The sequence below is a fragment of the Vulpes lagopus genome, chromosome 3 (genome assembly GCF_018345385.1).
Source record: "Vulpes lagopus strain Blue_001 chromosome 3, ASM1834538v1, whole genome shotgun sequence".
In the NCBI taxonomy this organism is placed as follows: Eukaryota; Metazoa; Chordata; class Mammalia; order Carnivora; family Canidae; genus Vulpes; species Vulpes lagopus.
Window position 1 is genome coordinate 140,553,439 of NC_054826.1, and position 24,541 is coordinate 140,577,979.

The window sequence follows — 24,541 nt, forward strand, 5'->3', positions numbered from 1 at the left end:
GAGAGGCAGAGACATAGGCAGAGAGAGGAGAAAGAAGCAGGCTCCATGCAGGGAGCCCAATGCAGGACTTGATCCCAGGACTCTGGGATCTCACGCCGAGCCAAAGGCAGACGCTCAACCACTAAGCCACCCAGGTGTCCCGATACTTTAGACTTTAAAGGTAAAGGAAAGGACAGTCTGGGTGGCTCAGCAGTTTAGTGCCACCCGCGGCCCAGGGCCTGATCCTGAAGACCCGGGATTGAGTCCCTCATCAGGCTCCCTGCATGGAGCCTGCTTCTCCCTCTGCCTGTCTCTCTCTCTCTCTCTCTCTCTCTCTCTCTCTCTCTCTCTCTCATGAATAAATAAATAAAATCTTTAATAAAATAAAATAAAAAATAAAATAAAGGTAAAGGAAAATACTCTGGCCCTAGGATACAAATACACACCCACATAAACACACACACCTATCTATCTTTCTCTACAGAAAATTATCTATCTTTCTCGATAGAAAAATAAACAGACAAGCAGATGAAGATAAGTGTTTACAAAAGTGGCAATAATCGATGAAACAAGCAGAAGGGTATATGGATGTCTACCAATGTTTTCTCAAATTCTTGACTTTTAAAAAACAAAAAGAGAAAAACCACTAGTAAAAAAAATAAAAAGGTAATGAACATTTTTTACACAATAAATTTCTAATTTCCTACATAAAAGCATTATTTTAATAATTGTATAGAATTCTTCTAAGGATTGTTACACTATTGGGTTTTTTTTTTTTAGCCAACAACCCTTGTTTGGCATTCAGGATTATATTTCAGTTGCTGCAAATCTTCAAATTTTGAACTGAGTTAAATTTTTTTAATGAACCAAAATGAGACCAAAAGTAAAGGCTGGCAACAAAGTAATGAGACTGGGGCACCTGGGTGGATCAGTTGGTTAGGCATCCAACTCTTGATTTCATCGTAGGTCATGATCTTGGGGTCGAGAGATTTAGTCCTCTGTCTGGCTCTGCACCGGGAGTGGAACCTGCCTGGGATTTTCTGTCTTCCTCTCCCTGTGCCCCTCTCACCACCAGGAGTGCCACACATTCTCTCTCTGGAAAAAAAAAAAAAAGTTTTAAATTAAAAAAAAGAAAGTAATGAAACTGACTTTTAAAACAATTCCAGAAAAGATAACCTAAAGAACTGTTTTAACAATACCAGCATGAATAAACTGAATATGATCGATCACCTTGGAAGAGGAAATGATATTTGCTACATAAATTTCGTAGTTTAAAAAACTAAGGAAAAGAATTAAAAAATAGGAAAAAACAAAACTTCCTATTTTATAGTCACACTCAAAAAAGCAAAAAAAAAAAAAATTGGTACAGCTATGGACGAATCTATAAAGATACCACCACTTCCTCTCAGCTTCTTTTTTCTTTCTTTTCTTTCTTGCTTTCTTTTTCCCCCTACAAGTAGTCCAATGTGGGTAGTTGACTGATTGACCCAACTGAAAATCTACTACGGAAATCAATGATTACAGAATATATGATCCCTTCCTCATACAGCTTACATTTTTTAGGGAACAAGTATGTAACTACAAGCTATAACATAGGTAGCATACGTATGTACCTAAGGTCTATAATATGGCTAATGCAGGCATGTACATCATAGCTATTAAATAGGTAAAGTGTGATATATGACATAATAGCAGTAGAGAAAAGCAGAGGAGAGAGTGATTGCCCCAAACATTGCAGAGAATGCCCAAGAACAGTGATAGTAATAGTTTCATAGATGAGGTGAGGCTGTGGGCATGTTGGAAAAAGTCTTGCAGTCAGAAAAAAAATAAAATAAAATAATAAAATAAAATAAAATAAAATAAATAAAATAAATAAAATAAAATAAAATAAAATAAAATAAAATAAAATAAAATAAAGGCTAATAGACCTTTGAGAATTCGTGGGTGAACGCAGGACACAATGTATGGCAGCAAATATTCATGACCTCATTGGAAAAAAAAATTACTGAGCATCCATCACAATGAGCCTTGACTGACATGCTCAGGACTTCAAAATTTGTCCTTTAGGAGATACAGAGCATTGAAAGCTTTAAAGCAGTACGTAACGGTAATGTGATGGTCATGCAGGTGGTTACATGGAAGATAAGGACCTGATCTCAGTTCAACATCAGATGTCATATCCTGCCTTGATTTTGTACATCCAACTAGTATATCTCTCTCATACTTGTGGCAACATGGTTACTGCTTTAAAAACTCATTCCTGACCAAAAGTTGTAACTTTTCTTTTACTTAGTACAATGATCCTTAATGGACACCCAAGTTTCTGCAGAGCAGTCATACGGCTGGCACACTGTAACAACGATAGAAGAATCAGCCCAAAGCTCTGTTCACACTAAATATACAAATGAAAGAAGAATAAAGAAATCAATTTTTTCCTAAACTGTTCCTAGGCTGTTTAGGCTGTTTAGGAAAAGATTATGTGATTAATCTATACTATACAGGTGTTGGTATAGTATAGATTATCACATATAGATTAATCACATATCGATTAATCACATATAGATTATGTGATTAATCTATACTATACCAACACCTGTATAGTATAGATTAATCACAGAGATAGATAAATGACCGTTATTTTTTTTTTTCTTCTGCATGTTTGGATATAAAATAGATTCAATCCAAAGGTTTCTCCAGGCTTCTAAACCATTCTTGAGAAGCCTGGAAAAAATACTCACTTTGTCTCATACTTCTTTGTCCCTTTCACTCACAGGGATGAAGATAGTGCACTACATCAATAATAATGACTTTATTGGAAGCAAATGTGATTTTCTGGGTCTTCTGGAAAGTATTGTACATTTAGTCGCTGTGTTTACATGATTTCAATTCGAAACCAACCTTTGAATGAATATCCTTTGGCTGAATTGCTTTTAGTTTAGGCCTCATTTGATTTAGGCAGAAAAAGAAAAATCATGTACTAAAAGAGCCATATTTGCTGCACACGAAAGTAAGGACGTTAACTTATTCCTCCTGAGAATTAGGTGCTAAGTCACAACCATGGTTTAGGAATGTGGCTACTTGGGTTACAGTCTCAATTCTGTCACATTCATTCATTCATTCATTCACTCATTCATTCAAAATACTGAGCTTCCTATGTCGCAACAAGCACCGTCCTAAGTGTTGGAAAGAAAAGGATGATACTGATCTTGGGAAAGAAATAAAACTTATTTGGATTCATCCCTCACATATGCAAAAAATTCTGTTTGACTATCTGTAGTCATAAACTTAAAATGATTTGAGGAACCAAGTAAGACAATGTGTGGAACAAGGATCAGAGTATAGTAATGGGGGTGCGGGGCCATGATGTACTGGACAATCTATGTCCCATTCAAGGATCCCATTTTTCATCTTTCAAAATAAAATATATCAGGGGAGAAACCACATTGTGGACCCTACATGGAGGACCTCCAGCTTCCTACCCTTGAGCTGTATGATTTCTAGGACATTTTCTAGTCCTCACAACCTTTTCATACCTTAAAATGAATGAGTGAATAAATACACATATCAATGAATTTCTTTATATCTTGATTCCCACTTACTTTTCTAGATGCCCTTAATCAAATTCAAATTTTGGCAGGAGTGCCTTCTTCTGAAACTTTGTTCTACAGTAATGAAAAGCAAACTTGGAGAAGGTATGAAAGTGAAAAGGAAAAAAAAAAAAAAAAAAAAGAAAGTGAAAAGGAAACGGCATCAAAGTCACCCCACTTTACAGTTTTGGTTTAGGCTGACCCCACCCATATACCCTATCACTTTCATACTTAGCCGAAACCCGAAAGTACCGAAAGTACCTTTCTAGTCAAACCAAGATCTATGATTTAGATTTGTGCTAAAGAAGATACACTTTATAGCCTGTAAATTACTAAGTACAGTGCCTGGGACATGGTAAGTGTTCAGTAAATGAGACTTGTGAGTAGCCACATAGCAATGTAAGGGCCTTGCCTATAGGTCAAAATTTGGTTTGAGACCACGTTCCACTTTTTAGTGGATGGGTGACCCTGAACAAGCCGTTCAGTCTCCTAAAGTCTCCATCCCCTCAGATGGGGACAGGGTTGCTATAAAAGGCAATAGGATGTGTCATGTATCCAGCACAATACCTGGCACTTAGCAAGAACTGAAGAAACACTGGCCATTTTGTCAGCATTCATGAAGGCACTGCTCATTTTTTTAAAATACTCATTTATCTTTTTGGAAATTGATAAAATGGGAGCACATTATAATACATTATAAAAATTAGTCTAAACGAAAGAACACTTATATATCACTTGTAAAAATTATTACATATTGAATGGCTCTATGAAGAGTTAAATCAATGTTTTATCTTTCATAAGCCTAGTGAAAACCAAATGGCAAAAGGATCAATATGAAACTTAAAAAAAATTTTTTTTCAGACAGAAAATCTACGTCTATAGTCAAGCACATTTTACACATCAGTGAAAGTTCCAATCAATATTTCTGAAACTTGTTGGCTGGCATAGATTTTCTTTGTAGTTGGAAAATTGTATTCAGTTAAATTGTGAAATGTTTAAACAAGGGGACAGAAGTTGTGCTGGTTTAAAAGCCGATAATATTTTAAAACTTTGTCACTAGCCAAAGTCTAGTCTTTTTTCTTTAAATTTTTAAAAAGATGTATTTATTTATTTATTTATTTATTTATTTATTTATTTATTTATTTATTTTAGAGAGAGAGCACACATGTATGCATGTAGGGGAAGGGACAAAGGGGAAGTGCGAAGAGAGAGAGAGAGAATCTCCAGCAGACTGCATGCTGAGCTAAGATCCGGCCATGGGGCTTGACTTTGTAACTCTGAAATCAGCACCTGAGCTGAAATCAAGAGTCAGAAGCTCAATAGACTGAGCCACACAGGCACCACCCCCCACACACAAAGTCCTTAATCTTTTATCTTGTCTGAATCTAGGGAATTGTCTGAATTTGGTTATTTTAAGTCCTATTTGAGTGTATTCAGCATTCACATTCTATTCATTTCCTTGAGATCAAGAAAGAATATTTTATATTTATGTGTGTGAAGGCTTATTTTTTTAGAAAGTTTTTCTTAAAAAGATTTATTTATTTATTTATTTATTTATTTATGATAGACATAGACATAGAGAGAGAGAGAGAGAGAGAGAGAGAGAGGCAGAGACACAGGAGCAGGGAGAAGGAGGCCCCATGCCGGGAGCCTGACGCAGGACTGGATTCCGGGACTCCAGGATCGCGCCCTGGGCCAAAGGCAGGAGCTAAACCGCTGAGCCACCCAGGGATCCCCAGGCTTATTTTAATCAACAAATAAGCACTGTACTATCAATACTTTTATAAACACCATTTAAAACATAAATTCTGTACTTTCACATCCTTCTTTCATGATTTACTTCTGTATTTTAAAGCGTGGTTAAGACAAAGCAAGATGGTAGTGTACTCCTTGGAGCAGAAGCTTTTTATGATGACACTAAGGAACCACTCACCGTCTCCTCCACTCATATCCACACCAATCATTTCTGTGCCTCAAAGCAATTTCTTACCTGAGTAGCATCTCTTCAACATACTAGTTGCCTGAACCCTAAAACTAAACACTGGAAGTAAAAATAAACCCTTAACTTCAAAAAAGGAAAATTTGGGGATCCCTGGGTGCCTCAACAGTTTAGTGCCTGCCTTCAGCCCAGGGCGTGATCCTGGAGTCTCGGCATCGAGTCCCACGTCAGGCTCCCTGTGAGGAGCCTGCTTCTCCCTCTGCCTGTGTCTCTGCCTCTCTCTCTGTGTCTCTCATGAATAAATAAATAAAATCTTAAAAAAAAAAAAAAAAGGAAAATCTTGGAGGTGCCATAATGCTAAAGGAATATCTCATCTCAACCTGGAATTTATTTAATTTTTATCTGAGATGCCTCTTTTCGAAGAAGAATGCGTTTTTCCTTTGGCAATATTCTAAGCAAATGACTTTATTTCAATTATATAAACCATAAATAAACAGAAATAAAAGAGATTAATGAGCACCGGTACAACTGAGTGACAGTTGTTAACTACAATTTTCCTTTATTGAAAAACCTCTCTCTGATTTTGGTTCCGTTAAGACTATATCCTAATTATCTGTTTTATTCTTCCATTAATAACCTTATTTTCTTGGAAATAGTACCGATGGATGAGTTTTAAATCATACTTTCACAAGTTAGGCAGAGTACAATCAAGAAAGGGTCTCCCCTGTATAGTTTGTGGGAATACAATGTGGAATGATCACATTTCCTAAATGGTCTTGCAAATCAGACTTCAGCCAAATGTAGTACTCCATTATAAGGGACAGGGGAAAAAATTGAATGTTGGAGTTCAAATTCATATAATAATTAGAAGGGACATTTATTTCAAAATGTGGAGAACTTGACAGTAAGAAAATGACAGAAATTCAGCTCCACAGTGAATTATAAATGTCAAATTACTGGTATGCATGTAAAAAAGTATGTAGCTATTAGAAACCAGACTCTGCATTCATGTGCAGTGCTTCTGCCTTTATCATCTTCTTATATTCCTCTAAGGTGTTCCGTCATTCACTGTCAAATTTCCAGTGTAAGATTATAAGACATATGTCAGATCAGTGTCCAAAGCTTTCCAGGTTCTGGACACACCAATGCAGCCCCATATTTTACACAATATTAAGTATATGAAAGGGGGAAAGCTGCTCAGTTATTAGAAGTCAGTTACAGAGTGTACTCTAGCATGTGATATCATCTACTCTGAGGAATGCAAAGTGCAGGGGAGGGGGAAGCAGCGTGATTCTATATTGTGTGTGGACTCGTGATGCTGTCAGAGTGTCAGCAGGATGAACAATGAAAAGGATGTTAACTAAATTTTGATGTGCAAGAACATGTGTTTAATTTGCAAGATGCTTTGTTTAATTAAAAGGTAAATACCATTTACAATTCCTCTTGCAGACAAATTTAGAGCAGCAACAACACCTACAGAGTGTTCAAATTGCCGGCAGAATTTCTTGGATGCATTTGATCAATTAAAAGGGTACACATTTGGGGAAAAATAATTATTTTTTCTATTTGTTTTCAAATAGAAATGGCTTTATTTTCTATAAACAGATTATTCCTAGAGTTTAATGCCTAGCTAAGTATAGATTTTGAAAACAATATTTTTATATACCTAAGAGAAGAGAAAATAAACCTGACGGCTAAAAGTTCCTCTTGTCACTCAGCCTCCATTTCAAAAAAGATGTTTTTCCCTTCCTCTCCTTCTTTCCTTCCATCCTTCCCTTCCTTCCTTCCCTTCACTTCCCTTTCTCTTTTTTTTTGGTCCTGCTGGCTTTCCTTCCACAGACAGTAGGCTCTAAAAGCTGTATAGTTCTAAAAGACCTTTCCACCCCTCCAGAAAAAAAACCTTAAGTCGTTTGGGAGCTCCAGCATAACTGTTCCATAAACTCACCTGGATCATAAAGCAGATCAAAAAGATTTCAGGTCTCACATTTTCCTTTATTTAAGATTTGCTATTTTTTTTTTTCAGTGATTATGGAGGAGAATATGCTACTGCTTCTTCATCTGGCCTGCAGTCAAAAAAAAAAAAAAAAACTGAAGGAGATTCAGATTTCTTTACTGAGAACTTCTCATCTCAGTAATTCAGGTAGTAGAGATAACCATCTGACCATTTTTCTTTCTTTCTTTTTTTTTTTTCATCTGACCATTTTTCTACAATGCAACACTTGGTGTGGTTGTACTTTGGTTTCAGTTATACTTGGAGGCATGAAATGGATCAGTGACTCTCCTGAGGATCCAACCCAATCATATCCTTGTTTGGTACTGTTAAAGAACAAAGTAAATTTGAAGATCTACTTGGCTTCATTCAACAATTCCTGAACTGGACCGAATCTCATCTAGCAAGCAGAAAGGGAGCTATGCAAAATGGAAGGCTTTATACCCAGAAGGGGAAAGGGGGAAAGGAAAGAAAAGAGAAAGAAAAGAAAAGAAATTCTAGCATATAATGGATTGTTTCAGGTGAACCTTCCTATGGGGGATGGAAGGAGTCTGTCAGACAGATCACCTCACTGGCTCTGACCAGGTAATTCCAGACCAAGTGGTTAAAAGTTACATTCTTGGGAGAGGATGAAACTGCAATCAGGATAGGTATTAAGTCTTGGTTTGCGGATTTGGGGCTTAGTACAAATGACTTCATTGTGGGCCTGTTGTCTCTTTTTTAACATTACTAACACGTGACACCCAGGCAAGATGAAAGAGAAATTCTGCAAGAGTTTCTCATCAGTTCCCAATATAGCGAATCGGATTTGGTAGGCCTCAATTATGAACAGCCATCCAATAGTTCATGTCAGCCAGTCTGGCCTATCACGTGACTAACATACAGAAGACCCAAATGATATTACATTATTAGTATACTATACCATTATGCTATATTATTAACTATATTGCAACTGATGTATTATATTACTGCTTTATGGGAACTCAGAACATACAAACTAAATTGACAGGAAAGAGCACAAAAGAAACTTAAATGGGTAAATCACACTTTTCTCCCTTTCATTATCAGACAAAACACTCCTCTCTCCCTGCCCTGTTCCCCATCCCTTAATTAACTAAAAATTTCATTCTGTATATCTGCCAAGAGGGAACTTCATTTCATTTCAAAGTCAAATATAGTACAAACCTTCTTAAAAAAGATTAAAAAAAAAAAAAAAGCCCCTCACTAGTGGTATATGTGAATAATAAGACAACTGGCCTTTGAGCCTCATTGTTCAAACTTTGACAAGCTTAAAATCCAGGTGGGAGAGGCAGCAAGGGAGGGGATTTTATTTATTTTTTATTTTTTTTAAAGATTTATTTTTATTTGTTTATGATAGACATAGCGAAAGAGAGAGGCAGAGACACAGGCAGAGGGAGAAGCAGGCTCCACGCAGGGAGCCCGACGCGGGACTCGATCCCAGGGACTCCAGGATCGCGCCCCTGGCCAAAGGCAGGCACGAAACCACTGAGCCACCCAGGGATCCCCAAGGGAGGGATTTTAGGAAGTTGCTGCACCCTAATCACTTGGTAAGGTTTTCTTTTCAATGTCCAGGGTGTGTTTTGTTTGTAATGGCCACTTCTATTTTCTGAAAAATATTGTTGATGAATCTCAACAGTGAAACCCAGGATTCTACAGGATTGAACTTTTTTTTTTAACCTTTGCCTTCCCATTATTCCATAGTGAGGAAGAGGGGACTACTATGTATCATATTCTAGAAGGGGAATGTTGAGTAATCACAAAAACCAATTATAATAGATCTTGAGGCTTCTGCCTTAAACACTCATGCTAGTGCTCTCTTGGCCTTTGGGTTCATCTGCTGGGACAATCTAATATACATTTGAAAATGTGCCTTTTTAAAAACATCTTGTTGAATAATTTCCTCTTTGATCTCTATTATTTATTTATCCCAGCTTTATCCCTGCTTGAGTCTATGTCTTCTTACAGGTATTTAACTCCAAATCACGAAAAGACTCTAGGACACAGTTACCCTTAATCATTGAATGGATCACCCAAGAAGGCCCTGCTTACCTGGCTACTGTTTGCTATGTTGATATGCTATGTTGCTATACCACCAATGATTTCTCTACTTAACATTAAGTGTTACCCCAAATTTCTTTAACAGGAAATGGAGAACTAGCCTGTTTTTGTCTGCCTTGTACAGTATAACACATTAAAGGTATTTTTAAGAAAAATATCTTTATAAAATGTCTTTATAACCATTTTAACGTCAGTATTTGATTTTGTCTACCACTAGATTATAAATTTCAAAAAATTAAGGCCTTTTCCTGGACTGTTTTTCTTTTCCCTTTATTGAAATCCTAATGCCTAGGACAGATGCCAAGTTCATGGCAATAACTGGTTGTCGAATGGGTGACTGAATCTCTGACAATCAAATAAAGAAGGAACATGATGTTGAGGGAATGCATTGGTCTTAGAGTTTAAATACAGAAAGTCTGGGTTCCAATTCTCATTCTCCCCCTAACTAGATGGGTGACCTTGAGAATTCTATATTACCCCTTAAGACTATCCATGTACCCATCAGTAAAATAAAAGGATTAGTCTAGGCAGTTTCAAAAAGCCCTTCAAGTCTAAAAATCTGTGAAAATACAAATTCACACAGCGGGACGCCTGAGTAGCTCAGTGGTTGAGCATCAGCCTTTGGCTCAGGTCTTAATCCCGGAGTACTGGGATTGAGTTCCGCATCAGGCTCCCTGCAGGGAGCCTGCTTCTCCCTCTTCCTGTCTCTGACTGTCTCTGAGTGTCTCTTCCTGTCTCTGACTCTCTCTCTCTCTGTGTCTCTCATGAATGAAAAAAATAATAATAAAGTCTTTAAAAAAAAAAAAAACAACAAATTCACACAGACAAGCAAACTTCATTATATAACATACTAGTTCCAAACTGATATGGATTCTAAGAGTTTTAATGAGAGGTGGGAGGGAGAAAAATCCCAACTTGACATTAACAATCATATTCAACTAAATTAAACCTTTGGAAAAATCACAGATCTCCAACATGACAGGAGGCCATGTGGCCAAATAATCTGCACACAAATGACTGAGAAAGCTGAGGCATACGGGCTGCAGTCCAATCGGTGACTTAAGGCAGTTCATCTGGCTTTTGCTGATACTTTGAGCCCAACTGAAAATGGAGGAACCTTAAGACCATTTTATGAAGCACATTCTGTACCTGCACTAACTTTACAACACAGAGTAAATCAATTCTACACAGTATACTTCAGCGCATTGTAAGTACGTGTTAAAATGCGGATGCCAGTCAAATATCTCTTGCCAATTAATATAATTCTTTGTCCATTGAAGTGGTCACTCCAGAGAGTTGTTTTGACATTTTTACTGTAACCATTCACAGAGCAAAGAAGAAATATATGAATGGAGATGAAAAGCACCAAAACCTTATAAGTGCTAAAGTCTTTTATGAACAAAAGCTAGCAGAAATGTAATGTGGATAAGGTAGGGTGGGATAGGTCTTGGGGGTGGAGAACACTAAAACTGTACTGAGACAGGCCTTTCAGATATCTTCTTAACTGCTTTTCAAGTAAAGCTGATGTAGTTATTTTAGTCTTTTGCCATTTTTATGTCATTTAATTCACCACTGAGAATAGCACTATTTCAACATTTGCATCCTTTCAGTATAAAAAGGTATTCACAATTAACGTGAAAGAAAGCTTCCTCACTGAGAAATATGGGCTCTGAGCTGTTAATGATTTACTGTTTAGCATTTCAGAAAAACAAAACAAAACAAAACAAAAAGCAAGAATCTTTCTGTGTTTGGGCACTGTAGTTAAGTAGGATGAATACAAGAGCTGGAATCAGGAAAACCTGGTTCTAAGACCTGGCTGTGCACCTCCCTATGGTAGTTCAGTCCATTCATTCTCCCGGTTCTGTCATCTGTGAAATGGGGATAGGAAAGGCATTTTTCAGAACAAATACTTGCCTTTTATCAAATGTTCTCTTTTCAGAAAAGATGATCTTTTCTATTTGCTTTTCTATTTCTGACTAAAACTCAGACCTAAAGTATTAGTTTGGTTGCCAGCCTGAATTCAATACAATAAGCATGATTTCTCAGGACAAAACTCTTCTACTGCCTGGGTTCAGATCCTTGCTCTTCCGTTTACCACCTGTTGTCACCTTGGTCAAGTTACATAAACCTTCTAAGCCTTACTTTTCTATTCTGTAAAATGAGAAACTTTATCATTACGTGATCCACAGAACTTCAGGGAGACTTAATTGAGATAATGAAGGTGAAGGCTGCAGTACATACTAGTTTTTAATTATTATAGCTGCTATTGTTATCTTGGGAAGAGTTCAAACTCTCCATGACCTGCTCAGATCTCCTGGATTGGTGGATACAAAAGAGAGATATCAGATCTCACTCCGTAACAGCCTCATTCCTTTCCTTTCAGGAATTAAGAGGTCAAATATTGTCATCCATCTGAAAATACAGAATAAGAAGACAGACATCACTTTAAAAGATTCTCCTAGATCTTACTATAGTCTCCGGGACAGTCAAAATCCTTTAGCTTCTTTCTTCAGAATGAGTGTATGAAGAAAATAGAAGCAAATAGTACTGATCCTTTATTGGACCTATAGTTATTATATGCCTAGACTTATATAATGTTTTTTTTTTTTTTTAGCTATGCTCCTTCTCCAAAGAGAGTAAACATCCAGAGGCAACAGACATTACTGAAAGTCACAATAATAATAAGATATTATGCCCATCTCTAACTCAAGGTTGCCTGAATAGAATGAAACATTGTGATTTCTAATAACCTTTACCTAAGCCCAGAAAAACCTGCCACTCAAGCACACAGCCTACTTCAAGGTTAAGCTAATTTCAAAAAGCCAAACAGAACTAACTCACAAACTGCCCAGATAAATAAAACAATCTCTGGCCCCGTGGCCTGGTGGCCTGGTGCAGAACGCGAGCAGGGCGCAGGCACAGTCCCCCATCCCGCAGGGACGGCTGCGGCCTCTGTCTCGGTCCCTTCTCGGTGGGATGAAAACTTTTCTGGCCCTGCTGGGGCTCGAGGCGGGAGGGAGGGAGGATTCAACTGCGGGCTGCGGGGCATTCTCCTTCCCCTTCTCCCCCCTCTGCGACCCACAGAGGTGCTGCTGCTGCCTCCACCACCTGAGATACTAGTAAACACTTCCTCCAGCAGCTCATGAAACGCTTCCAGAAACGTGCACAGCGGTAGCCCTCTTCCGGACTGGTAAGTGTGGGCTTGCTTCCGCGGGGTGTGTGTGTGCGTGTGCGTGTGTGTCCGATCCTCATGCTTGCAGAACGTGCTTTCCGAAGCAGCCATGATTTCCTTTTTTTTTGGGGGGGGGGGGGGCGGCCCCTTTGTCTCCCCCAGACCTCAGCCCGGAGGAGGGGCAGAGGGGGCGGCGGGAAAGGCTGGACTCACACTTACCTCGGAGCAGGCGACAGGTGAGAGTGGCTTTGGGCGCTTTGTTTTGTTTTCTGTTCCTTGGACACGCCCAGCGCGGGGCGCCGGGGGCGGCGGGGCGGGGCGGGGCGGCGGCGGCGGGCGGAGGCCGGGAGCGGGCGGCGGCGCCTGCGGCGGGCGGCCAGCAGGGGGCTCCTTCGCGCCGCCTTCCACCGCGCGGCCGCGGGTCTGCGGGCTCGGCCGGCGGGGCCGCGGCCGGGGGAGGCTGGGGGCCTGGGGGCGCGGGGGGCGCGAGGGCTCGGGAGGCGCCCGAGGAGCTGAGCCGCGCAGGGGGCCCCGGAAGCTGGCGGAGCCTCCTCGGAGCTGCCCGGGACCTGGCAAGTCCCGGAGAGGCCGAGGGGCTCCCGCAGCGGGGTCCGAGCCACCTCCCCTCCCGGCTGCGGCTCCCGAGTCCCGGGGCGCGGGGGGCGAGCCGGGGGCGCCGGAGGGCCCGGGAGCGCTCGGGCGCGGCGAGGGGGGGGGGCTGGGGCGAGACGGGCGGCGACCCCTCCCCCCCGGCCCCGCACCTCGCGCTCCGAGGCTGCGAGGCGCGGGCCGGCCCGGCCCGGGGAGGCCGCGGGGTCCCCGCGGGGCTGCGGGCGCACCTGGGTTGGGGCTCGCGCCCCCACGCGCGCAGGGGCCGCTCCGAGCCCGCGCCGGCGGGAGGCAGTGCTGGAGCCGGGGGCTGTGCGGCCCCGACCCGGCCGGCGCCGGGAGCCCGAGGACCCTCGGCCGGGCCCGCGTCCAGCCCCGGGAGATGCCGCATCTGTCTAGGGGGCCCCTCACACCGAAGTTGTTCCGATCCGCAGGACGGGCCGCCTCCCATTGGTATAAAGTTACCGTCTCTCCCCAAATCCCCCCACACCCGCACTCCGCGCGCCACCGCCCCCACCACTCCCACCCCATTTGCATTTGAAAACCTCTGGAAACAGGCGCTTTCGGGATGAACCTACACACACACACACACACACACACACACGCGCGCGCAGACACGCGCGCACCAGCGAGCAAGCGCGCGCCCGCCAAGTGGAACCGGAGTTGAGTCACAGGATGCATCTGAATCAGATCGCCTATAGCCTCTCGCTTCCGAGGACAGGAATGTCCAGTAGCCCAGGGTTCCGGCAATAACGGAACATTATAAGGTACCTAGAAGCCTGCTCGGATCCTTTAGTACCGGGGTCAGTAAGAGGAAGGGAATGGCGCTTTTCAGGGCACCTGCAGGCAATCTTCTGTTCAGTGCGTGGGAAAAACAACCGCCAAAAAGTGCCCCTTGCTTCAGGCCCACGGGCCAACTAACACCATCTCTCTTTTCTGGACGCTAATTGAAAGCAGCTCTGCAGAGGAGCCTGTGATAGGTATTTGGATCGAAATAGTTGAAATTTTCCGGCTCAATAGCAATGTCCTTCTCTCTAGATACATAATCATATGTAATCACACCATATATATATATGATTTTGAAAGTGGTGAATTTTATTTTCTTTAAAAATGTGCGCTCGGAGACAACTAGAAATGTCAGCTGCAGGCAACCAGTCGCTACCTTGGTTACAACAAGTTGTGCAATTAATAGCCCAACAGCCCAGTCCAAAGCTTCTCCTTGCTTGGAGCAAGAGTGTTAATGAACTGGAGAGGCAAAGACCTTGATTTATAGATGTAGTGTCCTTTTGAAATTTAACAACAAGCTTTAAAAATATAATAGAACAAGGAGACAATCAGGTTTTCGTTGGTTGGGTGGTTGGGTGGTTTTGTTTCTAGATTTCTTTAAAATATGATAGTCATCCCCAGGGCCTATCCCATGGTTCTATTCTGGAGGATCTGGGAAAAGCCTCAGTAGTTGTGGGGGTCCAGGGGGTTGAGAAAAATCCTCCAAGAAAGTCCTGAGTCTTGTCACTATAGTTTAAGTCTTTTGTGAGCGTTTCAGGTAGCTCTGAGATAATAAGAGGCACTTTATGTTTCTAACTACTTCAACACAATATGGAAATAATATTTCTAACATTTTGACTGGGCAAAATTCTTATTGATTGTTTGGCATTGGAATTGATGCTACTTTGCATAATGATATCCCATTATTCAATGAGATATGTATTTAAATAATAGGTAAATAGCATTGCAGGGTTGTTGTTTTTTTTTATAACTCAGTGTCAGTAGCCATATCATGACTTATAAAATATGAAAGAATTTTCCCACAAACCTTCTGAAATCATTCCCATAAACCTGCTCCACTTTCTAATACTGTGGAAAAGTTGATGTAATTTCATTTCTATTCTGTCAACAGTAAATTTATTCCATCTTGGCAAGGTTCCTTGTTTGGAAAGGTTGATTGTAGAAAAGGAGGATGGCATGGCAGGAGCATGGAGGTTTAAATAACGTTTCATTTCAGAATCCAGAAAAACAGTGTAATTGTCCCCATCATATCAGCAGTAGGAAGAATCTGAATAAGTTTTGATTTGAATTTCGCACATCACTGAGTCTACAAAGAGCACACTGACATCAAGTAGTAAATTGTCCCAGATTACTTCTTTATTATTAAGAAATCAAAATTCCAATTCTGTTACATTCGTTTTTTAAGTGTCCTGGATCTTGTGCAAAAAGGATAAGAGAAGATGAAGGAACTATTAAGTGCATCAAGATACTTCCTGTGTGACAATGAAGTGGTCTGTTCCACTCAACAAAATTTTCAGAAGGAAAACTGAAATCACCTACCTTTGAAACTTTTTTTGTGGATTTACTAGATGTTTATAAATAAATAGTTTATGAGGTAAACAACTTACAGTTTAAAAAGTTGACTCTGCTTACATATTGGGAGGGGATGCATAACATGACTACCATAAATTTCCTGAGGACTTGGCCAAATTCGGCCTGCACTTTCAGCCTAACCTGCAGGGGGCAATAGCTTGACACGAATGACAACAAAGGCTGCTGAGCTATTAGTCTTGGATTTCTGACTATGACCCTGGAATGTTGTGTAGGTTGGAAAGAGTGCTTAATTAATGTATATTGAAACAAAAGATCAGGTAAATTGTTTGATTTGTCTTCAAGCTATATTTTTAAACTAACTCATAACTGCTGGGGTCTTTTTTTTTTTTTCTTAAAGAGATTATCAAAGTTTCACTAGCCATATTCAGCTATCTCAAGAATTATCCTAAACACTAATTGTTTACTATGAAATTTGTATTTTATGCTCTCAAAAAAGGGGGCAAAATCAAAATGAACACAGTTTTCAATGTTCAGATAGGTGGCAAAATTAGAGGAAAAGTGGACTATTCAGATATATATAATGAAAGAATGTCATATATCTGGATAATAAACTCTCCATACTCCTTTCTAAATCTTAAAATTACAACAGGGTGGGGGATATCACACATTGTTTGCAGTATGTTTTCTTCCCACATATAAAACATTTATTTTGAAAACTGGTTTATATTTAAATATCATGATGGATAATTAATAACCGATCTCTTTTATTACCATAATTTTCATAACAGATAGAATTTAATTTATTGGCTATCGATAATCTACAATCTCCCTCCCCTGTCCCATATCTCCACTCCTTCCCCAATCCCTATAGTTCCCCCATCAGCTGATCAGAAGACTGGAAACAGACCAAAAAAGGGGTTTGGCTGGAGGGAATGATTGTAGAATTAAAAAAGAAAACTCTCCCCATCTCCTCACTGCAATCACACTTAACATTCATTATGTCAATTTTCAATAATGCAAAATGTCTTGCCCAAGAGGCATCCTGATTTCAAGAAGTCAAAAGGGTACCTGGCATTAAACAACCCCGAGTCAATCCTGGTGGGATTAACTGGGCTGAGTTTCTATAAACTGCACATGCTATGGATGTACTTTGATCACAGTAAGGAAAAAAATGATAATAGATTTTTTTTTTTTTTAAGAATTGCTGCACAGGAATGTTCCGTTTCTTTTATATAGAAGAGTTTAATCTTGATAAAAACCTTTTAAACTGTCCCTTTCCCTCCACTATGGTAAAGATGTGGTATCTATTTTTGCTTTTCTTTAAGGAAAGAAGATGGGAATTGCTTATACTGAGAAAGAAAATTTTATTCTCCAACACCCCCCCTCCCATTCTACTAAACCGTTTTAGTCGACATATGTTTGTTATCAGAGAGAGGTGCTGTGAACACACAGCCATTTTCTTAGCAGCTTTTTGACTGTATGTTACCATAGTCCCACAAGGCATTGGTCCTTTCCCATTGGGAAGTCATGAATAAGAGACTATGAAGCTTGCACGTCAGATCTTCCTCAATTAATCCACCATTAGCATGTTTGGGATCCACTACTGGATGGTTAACAGCAGCTTTTGTAACTGTATGCCGACCATACCCAATTATGCTCTGCTAAAAATGAACTCTTTGCAGACCAACCCTCTCGGGCTGTCAGTGTTTTCCGTTTTCCTATTTTAACGTTTGTGTATAGTGGCAGGCGACAGATGGTGTAGATCAGATCGATTTGATTGCATTAGATGATTTTTTTTTTTTCCCTTTCCCCACTCCTTTCTGGAAGCTCGCATCAGCTGAAGGCTATCGCCTGGGACTCCTTGGAAGCGTGAGCAAGCCGCCACCACGCGAAGGCACTGGGGCACAGCCAGCGCGAGGCACCGAGGTCCCTTCCCAGGGCTTGTTAACACTGTAACCCGGCACTCCGAGGGAAACAGCTCCCACTGCCCAGAGCCTACCTCACCGCTCATCAGATGACTCTGGCTTCTACACACGGTTGGAGTCCCGCTTGAAACCTGGATTTAGAGGGTAAGCACTTCAATCGAGATGGATTTGTGACAGTTACTTTGCTATACCGCAAGACAAATCTCAGCAAACGTAAAGGATGTAGGATGTGTGAGAGAGGGAGACTATGTTTACATCGATAAATGTGTTTCTTTTTGTCTGAGAAGGAGAGTATTATTCAGTAAAGATGTGTATGGTGTTTTTCCATTGATCGTAAGAGTCGACTACCATCCTCCTCCCGATTTTTTCCCTCTCCTTGGTGTTTCCCCCTTTCTACTTGAGAGGGAAGGAGAGAGGAAGAGGGAGGGAGACAAGGGGGAGGGGGAGAGAGAGAGAAGCATTTCTGCTTTAGCTTAATTGGCTTATTTCCTCAAACCGATTGCTTTGTCGCGTTTCTTTATGTATATTTGGTTGCAAATTACCAAGCGTTTAACCGGGATGGGTGTTGGAGCGTGGGGGACAGGGTGGGAAAGTAGTGTGGACTGGCAGTCAGTCGCGGTGGCCTTGGAAGATCCAAAGGTGCTGAAAACCCCTGCCCGCAAAACACACCTCTAGTTACTGAGGAGCTAGAGAAATGTAGATTCTAATAAACATGGCTTGCAGGAGTCGATGAACAAAGGTACTTAATGCGGACCTAAGCCTCCGTTGCTATTGCTCCGCTAGCGGTATCTAAATATTCAAAAGCAAAGTGTAAGTTGATCAACAAACGCCCTGATGGCATTGGGCTTTTTCCCTTTTCTGTTTTTGTGTGGAGGGTGGAGAAGGGAGGAGGGTGGATGGGTGGGGGAAATCCGACAGCTTAAGGAGGTTTGAATTGAATATGCACCCAGCGGCAGTGGTCTCGTAGGAAATGGTGTTCTCGTAAGTCAGGCTGCCCCGCTGAAGCACGAGAGAGCTTTGGTTAGAGCTCAGAGCGTCAGTTCTGCTGCGAGTGCTGCCGGCAGTCGGCCCGGGCTGAGCTGTCCACTCGTCCAGGTGCTGAAGCTGGTGGAACATTTGGGTAGGTAGAGAAAGGGCTGGCACTGGTTACTCGGCTAAAAAGAAAACGTATCGTCAACTACGTTGTTCTAGTTTCTTAAAGCGTGTGAGTCTGTGGGTCAGTGTGTGCCTGTATTTTATTTCAATTGTAAGGAAGCAAAACTAAAGGAGATTACTCGGGAAGCATTGAAAATCTGTGTGGCTATTTATGCTGTGATTCTGATATGCCATGTATTGATGTGTATGTATGTATGTATGTATTATGTATATGTGTGTTTGTGTGTGTAGGTGTGTGTGTGTGTGTGTGTGGTGTGTGTATATGTCTCAATAATCCTTTTTAATTCAAAAGGAACGCTCCATTTACTAAATCAAAATCTATCTGTATAACGTGTTCCTTGTTTTTCTTTTAATGTTACTTGAGATTTAAATAGGAGAGTTCAGGAGCAAATGTACACTTTGCTCATAGACTATTGCATTACTTTCCCTAAGGGCTTTTGTTTCTAGGAGTTCAAGCTGAAGAGAACCTGTCAGCTTTCTCTCTCTCTCTCTCTCTCTCTCTCTCTCTGTGTGTGTGTGTGTGTGTGTGTGTGTGTGTGTTTGTATGTATGTTTGGTTGTAGCACCCCCAGAGAAAAGCTCCACTTTATAGCTGTGTTAGGTAATGGCAGAAAATAGTGCTTATGTATTTGTTTAATTGGCATCTGTCTTTTTGTGAAAGGTGTACTTAAGAGTCATCTGAAAATACTGTAAAATAGGCTATTAACTGGGCAATGCTGCTTTTCTTTTGACTTATTTTAGACATCAGGTATTATATATTAAACAACTGTTCATAAAACCTAGAATTCATGTTGCTTTTTTTCTATTTGCAACATGTCAGGAAAATGATGAGTTGGTGTGTCTGGAGAAGTAATATATTTAAAGAAAAAAAATGATAAGAGCAGGCATGAACTAAGTGCCTTAAATTGCAACCAGGTCAGTTAGATGTGAGTTGTGGTAGTGGGAGAGATTCTGTTATATAATTACTCCTTGATGAAGAGCTATTTGCACTTACATAATTTAAGGAATCATAATGTCTATTGCCATGTTTCCATATCCCCTCCCTATTCCACTCACATGGATGTACTTCCATGTATTTGAGAGTAAAGGGAAAAGCAAATAGAGAACTTTCTAATGGAGCTACATGACTTGGGTAGTGACGTTGCACTTGTCCATTTTATTTAGTGAACAATAAACCCTTATTATCAGAATATTCACTGCAGGGTCTTAAGACAAAGCTTTTCCAGTAAGAGCCATATTGATCATCAAAGAATCTCTCCCTGAAAGCCAAAATTACAGCCACTTTACAAATGAGTTTCTGTTTTGTATTTTTCCCTTAAAATAATTTTTATAAAGACAGAGCCTCAAAGGCTTTTCTGTAGAGGTGTTCAGAACAACTGCACAGCAATGCATTTATATCGTATATTTAAAAAGGTGGGCTATGGAACTACACATTGTGGTACTACAAAACGATGCCTAAATCATATAAACTCTACCAGCTTGTCAACTCAGTTGAGTTCTGATACTATGGAAAATGAGTTTAATTATTCTGTGCTTTGAAGCTTTTTTTTTTCTTTAAAAATCATTATGTTGTATAGCTGTAAGGCCTTCAAAGGAGAGATGCCTATTTTTGTAGATCTATAAGTATTTGATTTCAAGTAGTAAATTGAATGAGTGTTTATTTTCTGTGATCTTGGGCTTGAGAAAATGCATTTCCAAAACACACTGCTGAAAATGTCACCCGTGCATGACCCTATCTTTATTTGAGCCTCACTTCTTCTTAAAGCCGTCTAGGCAAATACATTTGTAATATTTGTGTGCTTAACTATGCATGTCTCTTACAGGGCTCTCTCGCTGCCATGACACTCAATCAAAGCACCTAGAGTGGGCTGGCCGAGACCAGAGCGGGTACCGAGCAGAACAAGTACAGAGGAAGGCACTGAGAGAGCCCCAGGTAAACTAAAGGTTACTTGTCACGCCCACCCTGTGCCCAGAGAGCCTTCCCACAGCCTCCTTCCTTCCTCCCTGGGAAGAGAGCACTCTTCTCCTTCTGTGTTAAGTGCTTGGTTTTGTGATTTGTCTTTCAGAATTGGAAATAAAGCAGCCATTTGGATTTGGGCAGGAAGCAGCAGAGCACAGCTTTGGATCCTTCTTTAGGGAAATCGAGTTATGGATTTATGGTCCCGGTCAAGCTCAGCCCAGCCCCAGCCAGGGGCGGGCTCAGCAGCAAGAGTTCTGGTGGCGGCGGCGGCGGCAGCAGCGGCAGCAGTGGCAGCGGCAGCAGCAGCTTGGTCCTCTGACTCTCTTCGGTGACGGGTATTCTTGGGTGGATAATACGGATTACGTTGTTATTGCTTAAGAATACGCGTAGTCGAGGAGAGTACCAGCGGCAGGCGGGCAGCGGCCGCCCCTCCCAGCCCACCAGCTGGCCTCTAAACGCCTGTGGTTGCCAAGGTAGCACTTTTTTGATCTTTTCCTTTCCTTGTTGTTTTCGCTCTGGGTCGCGTGTTAGTTGATCAGAAGGCACGTCCCACCAGAAAGGCTCCGCGCGCCCTGCCTCTGGTGACCGGGCTGTAGAATGGGTCCGCGCAGGGGCGCGGGGGGCGCGGAGGAGGGGCGGGGCGGGGACGGGATGGGGTCTGCTCCGCGGAGCGTGCGCCGAGTTTCGGCGTCCCCGGCCTGCTCTTCGCCTCTCCTCGCTGGGGTGTGGCTTTGGGGCGGGCGGGGGGGGGGAGGGGGGGGACACGGGGACCGAGAGAGTCTCTAAAGTTGGGAATGACCGAAAGGCCTTGAGCGGGGGTGGCAGCGTCGCGAGCGAGGAGCGGAGCCCGGCGGAGGGTCGCCAGGGGCTGCCTGCGCAGAAAGGGCGTGTCCGTGGGCGAAGGTGCCCCCGCGAGCCGCGGGAGCTCGTGACTTCGCGAATCGCGGCCCGGGGCGGTGCCGGAGCCCCACCCCCCGGCGGGGCCAGCGCGCAGCTAGACGGGGCGGCCGGGGCCGGGGCTGGGGCTGGGGCTGGGGCTGGGGCTGGGGCTGGGGCTGGGGCCGGGGCTGGGGATGGGGATGGGGATGGGGATGGGGATGGGGATGGGAGGGGAGGGGAGGGGCGGGGGCCTCGCCGGACTTCCCCCCTGGAAGTGTGTGGCGGGTCTCCAGAGGGACCCATTACTTTCTTTTCGGATTCTCCTCGAAGGGGTGGAGAAACTGGATGGGAACCGGATTGGTTGCGGAGTGGCACAGAACTGGAACCTTCCCGAAAGTGGTCGGGGCAGGCAGTGGCTGTTCAGTCGTCCAGTTTCTTTAGGGACCCGTCTTCAGTGCTTGTCCTCCCCGCCTCTGCGTTTAGGACGCTTCTCAAACACCAACAAACCCAAGGCATGTCCCCCCCCCTCCCCTCTCAGGTCTGCTGCGAAGGGACGAGAGGAAGAGCGAGCCCTTCCCTTTTTCTACTTGCAGTTGTGTTTGTCTGTTTCAAATATTAACGGACGATAAAACCATGCGGATCTGTCCCCTCCTAGTGAAGAGCAAGCAGCCACCCTCCGATCCCCTCGAGCACAGCCAGGCACCCCTGGGGACCGCTGGATGTGGCAGGAGTCGAGATGCCCACGATGGAGCTGGGAGAGACGGTGCGCGGTGCGCGAGGAGGAGGAAGGCCGCGGGGCCCGGGGCGCTGGGCTCTGCGACCCGCCCGGCAGCGGCGCCTCCGAGGTGGGAGGAGGAAAATGCTGGGGACGGTTACGCACAGGCCACCAGAAGGTGCCACCAGGGTCAGCAAGAAGCTGCGGGGACTCCGAAACCAGGTGTCCTCTCCGCGTGGCGCCGTTGGCGGGACCCAGTTCCGGGGAGGTCGAGGCTGCGGGAGGAAGCGCGCGCGGCCGCGGCAGAACGGGGAGCCCGCGGCGCCCTCCCTCGCGGCGCCCCCACGCCGGCCCGAAGCCCAGCTACGCCCCAGACACCTCGGCCTCTCTGGAGGACGCCTCTCCCCGGGCGCGACTGCTTGCCCCCGCGCCGAGTCCGCGCCCACGCGGGCGGCTCTGAGCCCCGGAGGGCGAGGCCCCTCGGAGCGGGCGGGCGCGCGCCCTTGCTCCCCGTCCAGAGCCCTGCGTTTCTTCCAGCACTTTGGATTCCTAGTGAGGGGTGCACGGCGCACGCCTCTGCTGCCCCCACTTCCAGTACCCCGGGTCTGAGCCCACAGTCGCCCTCGGGGTATCCACACGCAGAGCTTCTGCGCTCAGGGAGGCTTGCTTGCAAGGGAAAGAGGTGGGGACCTTCCGAGAAGCCCCCAGGGCGAGTCCCTTTTAGGAGGAGTTGATGGTAGAAAAGAAAGCACCAAAGCTACCTCTGCGCTCGACGTTCTGTTACTAGCAGGAGAATATGTAACTACTGTTCTTTGCTTCCTTGTTCCATAAATTATCCTCTTTCCCTGGGGATCCACCAGTTGGTGATTAAGGGCTTGTTATGTATTTAACAAAATTCAATATGTCTGCTGGTGGCATTGTTTTAATGGGAAAGTAGGAAAGTAGAGAGAGCTACATAATCTTGTAACTAGGTGATCTTTGGGAAGTTGGCCTCATGCTGCTGCTGGTTGACTGAATAAGTGTATAGGATTTGAAGGGCACAAGGGGAGCTGGGGGCCTAGCTGTAGGGCTGGCCAGAAATGAAAGGTGATATTCTGGCATTCCTTGAGAGAATCGAGGAAGAACTTCTTAAAATAAGCTGTTTTATTCAGTTCTTTGCCACTGGTACTTTAGCTTATGGTTGCAATTGCTTCGTAAATGAGTAATAATTGTTAGAGTTGAAGAATTGTAAATGCTACTGATGAAATCTAAAACCTGTACTTATCTCATGGTCAACAAAAAGTATTTGATTTTCTTGGTTCAAGTGGTTTAAAGACCTATCTCATTGCTTTTTTTTTACTTTGCAGAATTATTTTCTTATAAAAGTTTCCATTAGGTGTCAGTCTGACTGAGCTGGTTTCTATTTAAATTTCAAAAGAAAAAAAAACCCAGTTTTTGTGTTGTTGTTGTTGTTGTTTTCTTTTTTAACTAGATTGGGCCTTTTTACGTAAGGGGGTGGGGAGAACCCAAAACTTTATTGAATTGAAATTGTTGTGGTTGTTTTATCCTAGGCGACTTGTTTTCCTCAGAAAATAGTATTTTAAGTTATATCACTACTAACTAGCCCGTTATCACTTTTGCCCTGTCAGTATTCATAGACCACGATTAAAGAAGTATGAAATGATAATGTGTGTTTTTCATGTCTTCCAAGTGATTTTAAGGAATTATAATAGTTGGATCGTTTTTACCTGATGTCCAAACACTAGAAGGATATGGATCCTTTTTCTAAAATGTGGTCTGCTTTCCAAAAATGATAGAATTTCTACCTGAGAAAGGCATATGGATACAGCTTAGACTATTCTTTGACAGTAATACTTAGAGCACAGTGGGGGAGAGGGATAAAACTTACGAAAATTCTGTTTTTTACTACTATTTTTACTTTAGTTGTGTCCACCTAAGTACTCAAATGCTGTGAACACAATTCATGGCTTATAGATGGAAGATTTTAGGATTCCCATTGAGATTTATGTAATGTCTATGAACAGTCACATTTATACTGTGATATTCATTAGTAGCTATGAGAAACATCTTGGTTGATTGTTTACTACAGAGTCTCAGGTAAGGAGTTTGATGGAAACTGTGTTTTGCAAAGAATTCACTGATTTCATTCTTTACGTCTTCGAATTGTGTTCTGCTATTTTTGCTTCAATAGAATTGCAGGGAGTGGTGGTATTCATGGTTAGAGATCCACTGAG

General features: G+C 42.8%; 1 long non-coding RNA gene across 1 annotated transcript; it reads right to left on the minus strand.

The window, feature by feature from the left end:
* Nucleotides 1–809: 809 nt before the first annotated feature.
* On the minus strand, nucleotides 810–13,058 carry LOC121486190. Its single transcript, XR_005986565.1, has 3 exons — nucleotides 12,966–13,058; nucleotides 7,451–7,568; nucleotides 810–1,074 (listed from the first exon to the last, which is right to left on the minus strand). It is a non-coding gene; the product is annotated as an uncharacterized LOC121486190 (long non-coding RNA).
* Nucleotides 13,059–24,541: the final 11,483 nt, after the last annotated feature.